The following is a 9,960-nucleotide window of genomic DNA, read 5'->3' on the forward strand; positions in this document are numbered from 1 at the left end:
TGATTCCCAACCCACCAATCTATCTACTGCTCCCCCTAGATGCCCCTCAGTCCTTTAATCTCTACCAAGGTGCCTCAGATTCCTGAGTCCCAGTAGCTGGGAGCTGGCTAAGAGTGAAGGGGAAAGCGGGACATCTGATCTGGTGATGATGTTAACCCACCTGAGAGAAATCACTGGGGGATGAATGGAGCCTTTCTAGAGGCTGACTTAGCTTTGAGGTGGATGGTTGAAGAGTAAGAAACTAGGTCTGAAAACTTAACAATCAGTGGGTAGGAGGGGCTCCAGCATACCACTGGATGCCCCCCTATAAGAAGAGGAGAGTACAGGGAAAGAAAGATCTCAACTGGAACAGCAACCACCCTGGCATACACAGGAGGGCTGGCTGCACAGGTTCTTAGATCTACTTTTCTAAGGAAAGCAACCTTAAAAGGGGTAAACAATCTTATTTTAATCAAGCACATATGTATCATTCGCTTAGTTCAGGGGAAAAAATCAACACCCTGAACTTCAGAGAAAATACAAACAGAAATTAGAAACAGAAAGTCCAACAGACAGGCCTTCCAACTGCCCGACCATAGACAATACGTACATCATTCCCATAGAGAAGCACCAACATCTGGGTTTTCAAAGCTGTGGCGGGGAGGGATACTCCTTAGCTGCTACCCAGAGTCTTGTCTGGCCTTAATCACACAAATACTCTTCCAGTGATTTGAGCCCCAAAGCAAAACCTCACCGTAGAGCATACATACACTTTTCAGAGCTGGAGGGCAAGACCCTCATGATCTAGTGCCTCCTTAGCAATTAAGACAAGGTGTAGGTCTTGATACAAAAAAAACTTCCCCTAATCAAGCTTCCCTTAATATCCCCACCTAAGGCCTATTAATGGATGGGGAAGATTTTTAACTCCCATTACACCTACCTGCCCAGAAGTTTCTCTGGTTGAGGTAACAGTGGAAGTTACTCCCTATGTAACTTTGGGCAAATCAGCTTATTCATCTGTAAAGTTGAGGTATTGAATTCCAAAGTCCCTTTTGACTTTAAATCTATGATCCAATAAGACCCTGGGATGAGATCCATGGCTACTTCTAGAGCTTAGCTGGTTTGAAGGTGAGATCTGGGAATCTGTTTTAGTTTGGGCCTCCTAGGGCCCCCACTCAGCCCTGGAATGGATCCAGCCTTGCTGAGTTCCACAGAGCAGTACCTCCCTGAGACCTAATTTCTTACCCTTCCACCATCCACCTCAAAGCTAAGCCAGTCTCTAGAAAGGCTCCATTCATCCCCCAGTGATTTCTCTCAGGTGGGTTAGCATCATCACCAGAGTCAGATGTCCCTCTTTCTCCTTCACCCTTAGCCAGCTCCCAGCTATTGGGACTCAGGAATCTGAGACACCTTGGTAGAGAATAAAGGATTGAGAGGCATCTAAGGAGAGCAGGAGATAAATTTGTGGATTGGGAATCAGGAAGACTCATCTTTCTAAGTTCAAATCTGACTTCTTACTTACTAGCTGTATGACCCTGGACAAGTCGCTTAATCCTGTTTGCGTCTGTTTTCTCATCAGTAAAATGAACTGGAGAAGGAAACGGCAAACTACTCAAGTATCTTTGCTAAGAATACCCCAAATGGGGTCACAAAAGAGTTGGATAGGACTCACACAACTGAACAAAAGCAGCAAAGGATTGAGTGGCAGGCTCCAGGTTCTACCCCTCTCCTTATCCTGAACTCTAATTAAGTTAATTTAGCAATTATGTATTCAGTGAACTGTGTGTTCTGCACAGCACTGGACACCATGGGGGATACAAAAAAAATGCAATATTCTCCTCCTTCCTCTGTCTGACTTTTTTTAATGTGTACCTCTCAATACCTTACCCTGGTGAAGTATTTTTGAGTTTATGTATTAATTCTGCTTTTCTTGGTAAATAAAGAGTAGTTACTGGCTCTGGAGTGTATGAGGCTAGGGATGGAGGGAGAGAATGAAATGGGGATATCCCGAAAGTAAGGCAGAGTAAAAAGAACCAGTGATTAGGGCTTGGGTTCAATAGGTCAATCAAGCCAAGAAAACACACCCACTGGGAGAAAATAAGAAAGTGATACAGAAGGTCCAGGAGCCTGGGTGTCTGTAGTTGGAGGTCAGGTTAGAAAGCAGCCATGGAATGAAAGACCAGTCTCAGCTACTCTGCTCTGTTCCTGGGAATCAGTGAGGGTCAGTGAGGTTTAAGTTTCAAAGATTACCAGTCATGGCTAGCACTTGGGGGTACCTTCTAATTCACCTAATGGACCATTGAAGTAAGGCAACTCTGGGCTTAAGGTATTTGGGGGGGCCAGTCTAAAACCTCAGGGTTTTTTAGACTTACCCTTATATGCATATGTGGAAATTGAAGTCCACAGAGGTGAAGTAATTTGCCCAAGTTGACTGAAGTATAAATGACAGAGCTGACATTCAAATCCAGGTCTTCTGACTCTAAATTGGCCACTCTTTCTACTGTATCACGTAGCGCCTTCCCCTTCTGTCTCTTCCAGGAACTTTTCCCCCTTTGAACATTCTCCTCGATCCTATTTCTTGTCTTAGGGTTACAGTATCATAGCTCTAAAGTTGAGTTCCATTCCCCTAAGAGAAAATAAGCTCCCTGAGAGCAGGGTCTCCTTCATTTTTGTGCCCAGTGCCCAGCATAATTCTTCACACATTCGAGATACTTAAGAAAGGTTTGTTGAAATGAATCTCATTCCCCTGCTCAAAAATATTCAGTGCTTCCCCATTTTTGTCTCTAGAATAAAAATATGAACTCATCGTGGCATTTAAAACCCTGGATATCTTATTTCCAAGGTATCTTTCTAGACTCTCCCTTTATATTCTAGCCAAACAAGGCTACCAGCTATTCTCAGAACGTGACATTCCATCTCCTGGGCCCATGCCTCTTCCAAGACTGAAGCCCATGCCTAGAATGCTTTCCCTCTTCATCTCTGCCTCTCAGATTCCTTAGCTATTTTTAAGGCTCAGCTCAGGTGCCATCTACTTATGGGAAGCTTTACTTGATATTTCTCTACCCACCCCACCAGTTGTTAGTACTTTCTCTTTCCTCCAGTTACCTTGTACTTAATTACATGGATATATGCTGTAGTCCAACAGTATAATTAAAGATAAAAATTGAGTGCAGAAATGATCAATCATTCAACAAACATGAAGAATGAAACAATTCCTATCCTCAAGAAGCTTACATTTAATGAGAGACATTGTATTTATAAAAATATAAACAGTATTAATACAAAGTAAGTAAATCCAAATATATACAATGGAGGCTGTCTTCCACACGTAGCAGAGGGGTGTTGTTATGTGGTTTAATAGGAGACAGAATAGGCAACTTTAACCCTTTATTCCTCTACCCTTCACCAAGGGAGATTTTAATTCATGCCAGGAAGGGAAGCAGGAAGTTGGGGCCAGTAACTACTCTTCTCTCCTCAGAGAGAGGGGGTACCAGACTTGGAATATAGCTTTGGTTGGTTGGTTGTTGTCCTTCATTCTCCAAGAGAACCAAAATGATATCATTATGTTGAAGTCAAGATACAGTATGCCTGACTGTAGCTGATCAGACCAATTCAAGCTCGGAAGGCTCGGAAGGATTATGCCTATCTGCTCCCTTAAATATTGTTAACCTAGAGGATGCTAACTTTTAATTGTTGTCTTATTAATGGAGAAAGGAAGCAGGGACCCTTCACACAAAATACCAGTTCCACAATGAACACATAGCAATTAGCAAAGAGACCATTTATCCAATTCAAAGCAAAACAAGATTCAAAGTCTCTAGAGTAGCAAGCTAGGTATAGAGCCATGGTGGGGGCCTCTAGCTTTTCTCATGTTGGTTTCCTCCCGGAGACTTTTCCTTCAGCAGCCTGAAGAGGAGTTGGCATTATCCATCACATGTCTTGAAGCTGTTAACCAGAAGCACCTGAAGTCAATGCAAAGAACCCTAGGAAATTCGAAGAAGACTGAAGAGCTCACTTCTCTCCCACTCACCAGTTCTATTTGCCCTGCCCCCTCGTGTGGGCTTAGGGCATTGATCTCCATCAATGAGGAGAAAAATCCCACACCAATGGCCTTTGGGACTTGGGTTAGATATACAAAGTAACTAAATACAAAGTAGATTGGGAAGTGAAGTACCAGCAGTTGGGAGGATCAGGAAAGGATTCATGAAGAAAATGATGCCTCAGCTGCATATTAAAGAAAGAAATGGACTCTCTGGGGTAGAGGTAAGGAGTGAGTGCATTCCAGGCATGGATGATGACCAATACAAAAATCATTTGATGGGGTGTCATGAGTGAGGACCAAAGAAAAGGCCAGTTTAGTTGGATTTAAGTGTTGGAGGTGGCAGGAAGAATAATGTCCAATAAAAATAGATGGGAAAGTTAGTTCCAAATAGTATAGGGTTTTAAAAACTAAACAGAAAAGTTCATATTTTAGAAGCAATAGGAAAGAATTGGGATTGGTTGAGTAGGGGAAATCACACAATCAGGTCTGTGTTTTGGCGGCATGTAGGATGGACTGGACTTGGGGAGAGGGATTCTTCAATCTTCTTTTGAGACCAGGAGGTCAATTAGGAGCTGTTTCAATAATTTATGTGGGAAGTGATAAGGGTGTGAACTAAGATGGTAGTTGTGTGAGTGGAGAGAAGGGGTTGGATATGAAGGATGTTGTAAAGATAGAAACAGCAAGATCTGGCAAGCAATGACATATGTGGGGTGAGGGAGAGTGAGGAATCTAGGATGATGCTGAATTTATGAACCTGAGATACTGGACGCATGGTGATGCCTTCTTCAGAAAGAGGGAAATTTAGAAGAGGGGAGAGTTTGGGGGGAGAACAGTAAGTTCAGTTATAGACTTCTTGAGATTAAGATGTCTCTAGGATATCCAGTTTGAAATGTCCAATAGACAATTGGGAGTTCCAGGGAAGGTCAACATTGTTGAACTGAAAGCAGAGAAAATATAGATTTGTTCAAGGATATCTTTCTTCTCCCAGTATGGGCTTTCAAACAGATGCAGACCAAGAAGAGGAAGTACTCAGAAGGGGCAGGCCCAGGGACAATGACATCGCCAGAGATATCAGCATTCCTATGATACTGGAGCACATTTCTCACTGGTGGTTTATGGGGAACTATTCTATTGCCATTTTTCTCCTGTTTCTCAATGGGCAATCTATCACACCTCTACTGTTCCCTTCCTCTCTTTCTCCTGCATAAGTTTCTGAGAGAAATGATTATATTTCTCTTATGTTAATAACATATGTATGTATGTATGTATATACACATACAGAGAAAGAGAGAGAGAGAGAGAGAGAGAGAGAGAGAGAGAGAGAGAGAGAGAGAGAGAGAGAGAGAGAGAGAGAGAGAGAACCTTCCAAAGTTACCTAGGAGGCAAGTAGCAGAGTTAGGATTTGAACCAGGGCCCTCTGATTCCAATGAACCTCTATTTTGTGGATTGATGTCAACTTACAAGGTTAGAAGAATCCAGACATCAGTTTCTCCAATGACCACAATAATGTAAAGGAAAGCAACATTGAAAGACTTTAGAACTTTGATCAATGTTGTGAACAATCCTAACTTCAGAACACTGAGGATAAAACATGCCTCATGCCTCTGAGCTGAGAGGTGGTGGACTAGAGGAACAGATAGTGGCATACATATTCAGACATAGCCAATATATTGATTTGTTTGGCTTAATTACCCTTATTTGTTACTAGGAGGTAGGGGCGGCAGTCAGTAGAAAATGACAGTGATGGGGATGGGGAAGAGAGAAAAAAAGGAAAGAAAAGAGCACCATCCTTTAGTCATTTTAAAAATGAAAAAATTTAGAACAAAAAAAAGGAAGTAGGGAGAAAATTATAGCAAATTTCTTTGATAAATGTTTTACTTCTCAAATATATACGGAGCTGAGCCAAATTTATTTTTTAAAGAATGAGAACCACTCCCCAAGCGATAAATGGTCAAAGGATATGGACAGGCATTTTTCAGAGGAAGAAATCAAAACTATCAATACCCATATAAAAATGTTTCAAACCACTAATAATTAGGGAAATACAAATTAAAACAACTTGGAGATACCACTTTACACTCCTCAGATTGGCTATGATGACAGAAAAGATGAATGACAAATGCTGGAAGGGAAACAGGTCACTAATGCACTGTTGGTGGAGCCATGAACTAACTGGGCCAAACGCTTTGGAGAACAATTTGTAAATGTGCCCAAAGGGCTATAAAATTGTTCATTTGATCCAGCAATAGTATTACTAGTCTCTACCCCAAGGATATTTTTTAAAAGAGAAAAATGGCCCATATACACAAAAATATTTAGAGCAGCTCTTTTTTTTTTGTGGTGGCAAAGAATTGGAAACTAAGGGGATGCCCATCAGCTGAGGAATGGCCAAACAAGGTATATAGTATATGAATGTGATGGAATACTGTTGTGCTGTAAGAAAAGAAGGAGGAGGCTTCAGAAAAAACTGGGAAGACTTACGTGAACTGATACAAAGTGAAATAAGGAGATCCAAGGAAAAAATGTACACAGTAACAGGAATATTGTAAAGATAAACAACTGGGAAAGACTTAGTAACTCTGATCAATACAATGATTCACCAAAACGCTAAAAGATTGTCAATAGAATTTTGAATGCAGTCCATATCTGAACCAGTCTCTAACCTGGGAATGGCTGGAGCCAAAGCAGAGCAGGCCAGAAGCAGATGTATCAGGAATCAAGTAGCAATTTAATTAGTTTGAGAGTGAGGAAAACACTTGTGAGTGGAAGTTCTCCCGAGTAGAGGGGCTTAACATGTTGGGGTGCAGGTAGTGCTTATATACATACTGACATAATAATTTTTAGGTCTTGAGTTATTGTTCCCACGGGTTCCTGGAGGGAATAGTATTGTCCCAAGTCTTGGGGGTTGTGATTATTGTGTGGGGTACAGAACCAGAATTTTGTGACAGGTACAGGCACAGTACAAGGAACAGGGATTGTGAGCATGTCAGAGATGTGATGGACGTTGGCTCTCAGGTCTCTGGGAAATAGGGGGAGTGAACATCTGTTGCAATACCCTTTGCCAGAGGGTGAAGTCATCCAAAGCGCAAAGGATTATTGTTATGCCAAGCTCAGGGCACAGCCTGCTTGGTGGGCCTTAGTTTTGGGAAACAGGGTATCTCCAGAATATTTTGACAGGACTTATGATGAAAAATACTATTCATCTCTAGAGAACTGATAGACTCAGAATACAGATTGAAGCATAATTTTAATTTCTTTATTTTTCTTGCCTTTTTTTGGAATATGGTTCACATAGAGATACATTTTGCATGACTTCATATGTGTAAGGGGTATCATTTTTCTTACCATCTCAAGGGGTAGGAGGAGCAATAGAGGAGAGAATCTATAGCTAACAATAAAGATTTTTTTTTTAAAAAAGGAAAATTTTCTTTTGTAAGAATGGAGGTCCACCTTCATCCTAATTAATCCCAGAAAGCCCTGACATCTCTGTGAAATCAATAAATCAAAGGCAGACCAGGTTTGAATAAGGCCTTAATTAATTTGAAAGGATCATAGGGACTTTAGATCATTGGATGAAAGCAGATAACTCAACACAGAAAACATCTTGTGATTAGTAAAAGATGATCAGTCATGCCCCATGTGGCTGTGCATAAGAATGGCAAGCTGGTTTGGAAGCCACTTAGTTGTGTGGCAGTTAAATCCAGTGGTATAGGATTCCTGAGAGGGAACCATTTTTCAGAAGAGAAGAGTTTCTCCCCGCCCCCCCCCCCCCGCCCCACCCCTTTCTCCTCCCCTCCTTCCATTCACCATGTTATGAGAGACAAGGGACCAGTTGGAGATAACATAAAATTAGTAATGGAGAGAAATATAACAAGGACAGACACAAACAAATATGGGACAAAATCCACCTAAGGGAGGAAGCAGCCCCTAAAGTGGATAGAATGTCTGCTATGGACTCTGGAAAGGTACTGATCATTACAGTTTAGTAGAGAGCTATGTCATTGTTTAGTCATGTCCGATTCTTTGTGACCCAATTTGGGATTTTCTTGGCAAAGATACTGGAGTGGCCTGCCATTTCCTTCTCCAGCTCATTTTACAGAGGAGGAAACTGAGGCAAACAGGGTCAAATGACTTGCCCAGGGTCACACAGCTACTAAGTGTCTGAAGGAAGATTTGAACTCATGAAGATGAGTCTTTGTTATTCCAAGCCTAGTGATCTACCCACTGTGTCACCTGGCTGCCTTGCAGAGAGCTATACCTAAGGTGAATTTCTTGAGGACTCTTACAAAAGAAGAGAGGGTCCAACATTAGGACTTCCAAAGTACACCTCTGCCACCCCTGTTCCCAACATGTGTGACTCGTTACCTTTGAACCTTAAATCTGAGGCTACTCTCCTTAAGGACCTTGTGCGTGCAGAGGAAGAATGCTCCCCTGGTATGAAGGGAATGTTTTGTACTAACGCTTCCACCTCAGCAAAAAAACCCCAACTTTTCTAAAAGTTAATAAAGCTACTGGATAATAACCAAACCTACTGATGGGGTCTTTTGAGTGACAGGATTAGAAACCCCAGGCCTTCAGGGTTACCCCTAGAACCTGGAGGGTAGTAGTAGCAGCTGCCCTCTGGGGACTCAGCCTATCAGTGCACAGCAGGCATTGAGAAAGGGGCCCTGGAAGGGAACGTTACCCTGTGATTCATAAATGTCCCACTTTAGGAGGTTGTGTTTTTCCCCCTGGTTCCCGGTACTTCTCTCCTCCTCCCCACACTCCAAGGGCCAGGACATTAGAAAAAGTTCTGAATTTGGAGTCGAAAGATTTGGGTCCAGATTCGGACTCTGCAATTTACTTACCTCTGTGACCTTGGGCCTTTGTCCCTGAGCCTCAGTTTCCTTGCCTGTAAAATAAGGGTGTTTCTCTGTATAAATCTAAATTCCTTCCTAACTCTAAATATGTGACAAAATTTCCCCCCATTGAGCTAGGGCAGACTAAGAAGAAAAAAAAAACCACTTTAATTTAAAAAAAGTACCAGGGCTGTCATTTCCAAACTCTGTATAGTAAGGGCCATACCCTTATCATGAACAGCCTATCCTCCAAAGAAATTTCTTCAAAGATCAATGCCCTGACCTTAATCCCACCTAAGAAACCTGCCAGTGTTCATCTCAGTGACTGAGGATCCCTCACAGGAGGCTAGGAGGAGCTAATTAACTAATCAGATAAAGTCTTGGTCTGAGTCTCCATGTAGGAAGAGAGTCTATTACCTTCAGCCTGACTGAAAGAGTCTGATAAAGTAATTAAATTAACCAGGCAGAGAGAAGGGATTTCAAGCAGAGGATTCTGGGAAAGGATGGACCCAAAGAGCAATTCTGGAAGATGCTGGCTAGTGTTCCCTGCTTCTGATCTTGGCTCTAAGGAGTGGTCTTTAGGAGGAAAGGGAGGAAGCTCTGGAGGTCCGAGCAGTCAGGATGAGTCCCAGCTTCTTTGGAACTCCTGGAGACATGCATGATCTAGAGACAAACTGAGAAAGAGAAGAGATGTGAGTCGGTTACATCTTTTCACATACACAGACATCTATGCTGGGTGGATAAGCTACTGGCACCAAGATCTCCCTAGTTCCCACACTTAGCCCTTTAACCTAAGGGGGAGAGGAGGAAGTACTTTCAGATAAGTAAAGTTTGAGCACCCTGCAAGATAGAACTGGTCTGACAGATAAGCGAATAGAATGTTTCCTTTATGATCAAACTTGAAGAATTCGGAAAGATTCTCCTGCCCAGAAATATCTCCAACAAATGTCTGAAATTACACCATTAGAGACCTATTCATTTAGAAATAACTATTGCTCTTTCTCTTCCAGTTGGCCAATACTTCTTGAGATGGGTAATATTTGAGTTTCTAATAGAAGGAAGAAAAGTATTATTAAGTACCTATTATATGTCAGATGTTTT

The sequence above is a fragment of the Notamacropus eugenii genome, chromosome 2, assembly GCF_028372415.1.
Source record: "Notamacropus eugenii isolate mMacEug1 chromosome 2, mMacEug1.pri_v2, whole genome shotgun sequence".
Classification (NCBI taxonomy): Eukaryota; Metazoa; Chordata; class Mammalia; order Diprotodontia; family Macropodidae; genus Notamacropus; species Notamacropus eugenii.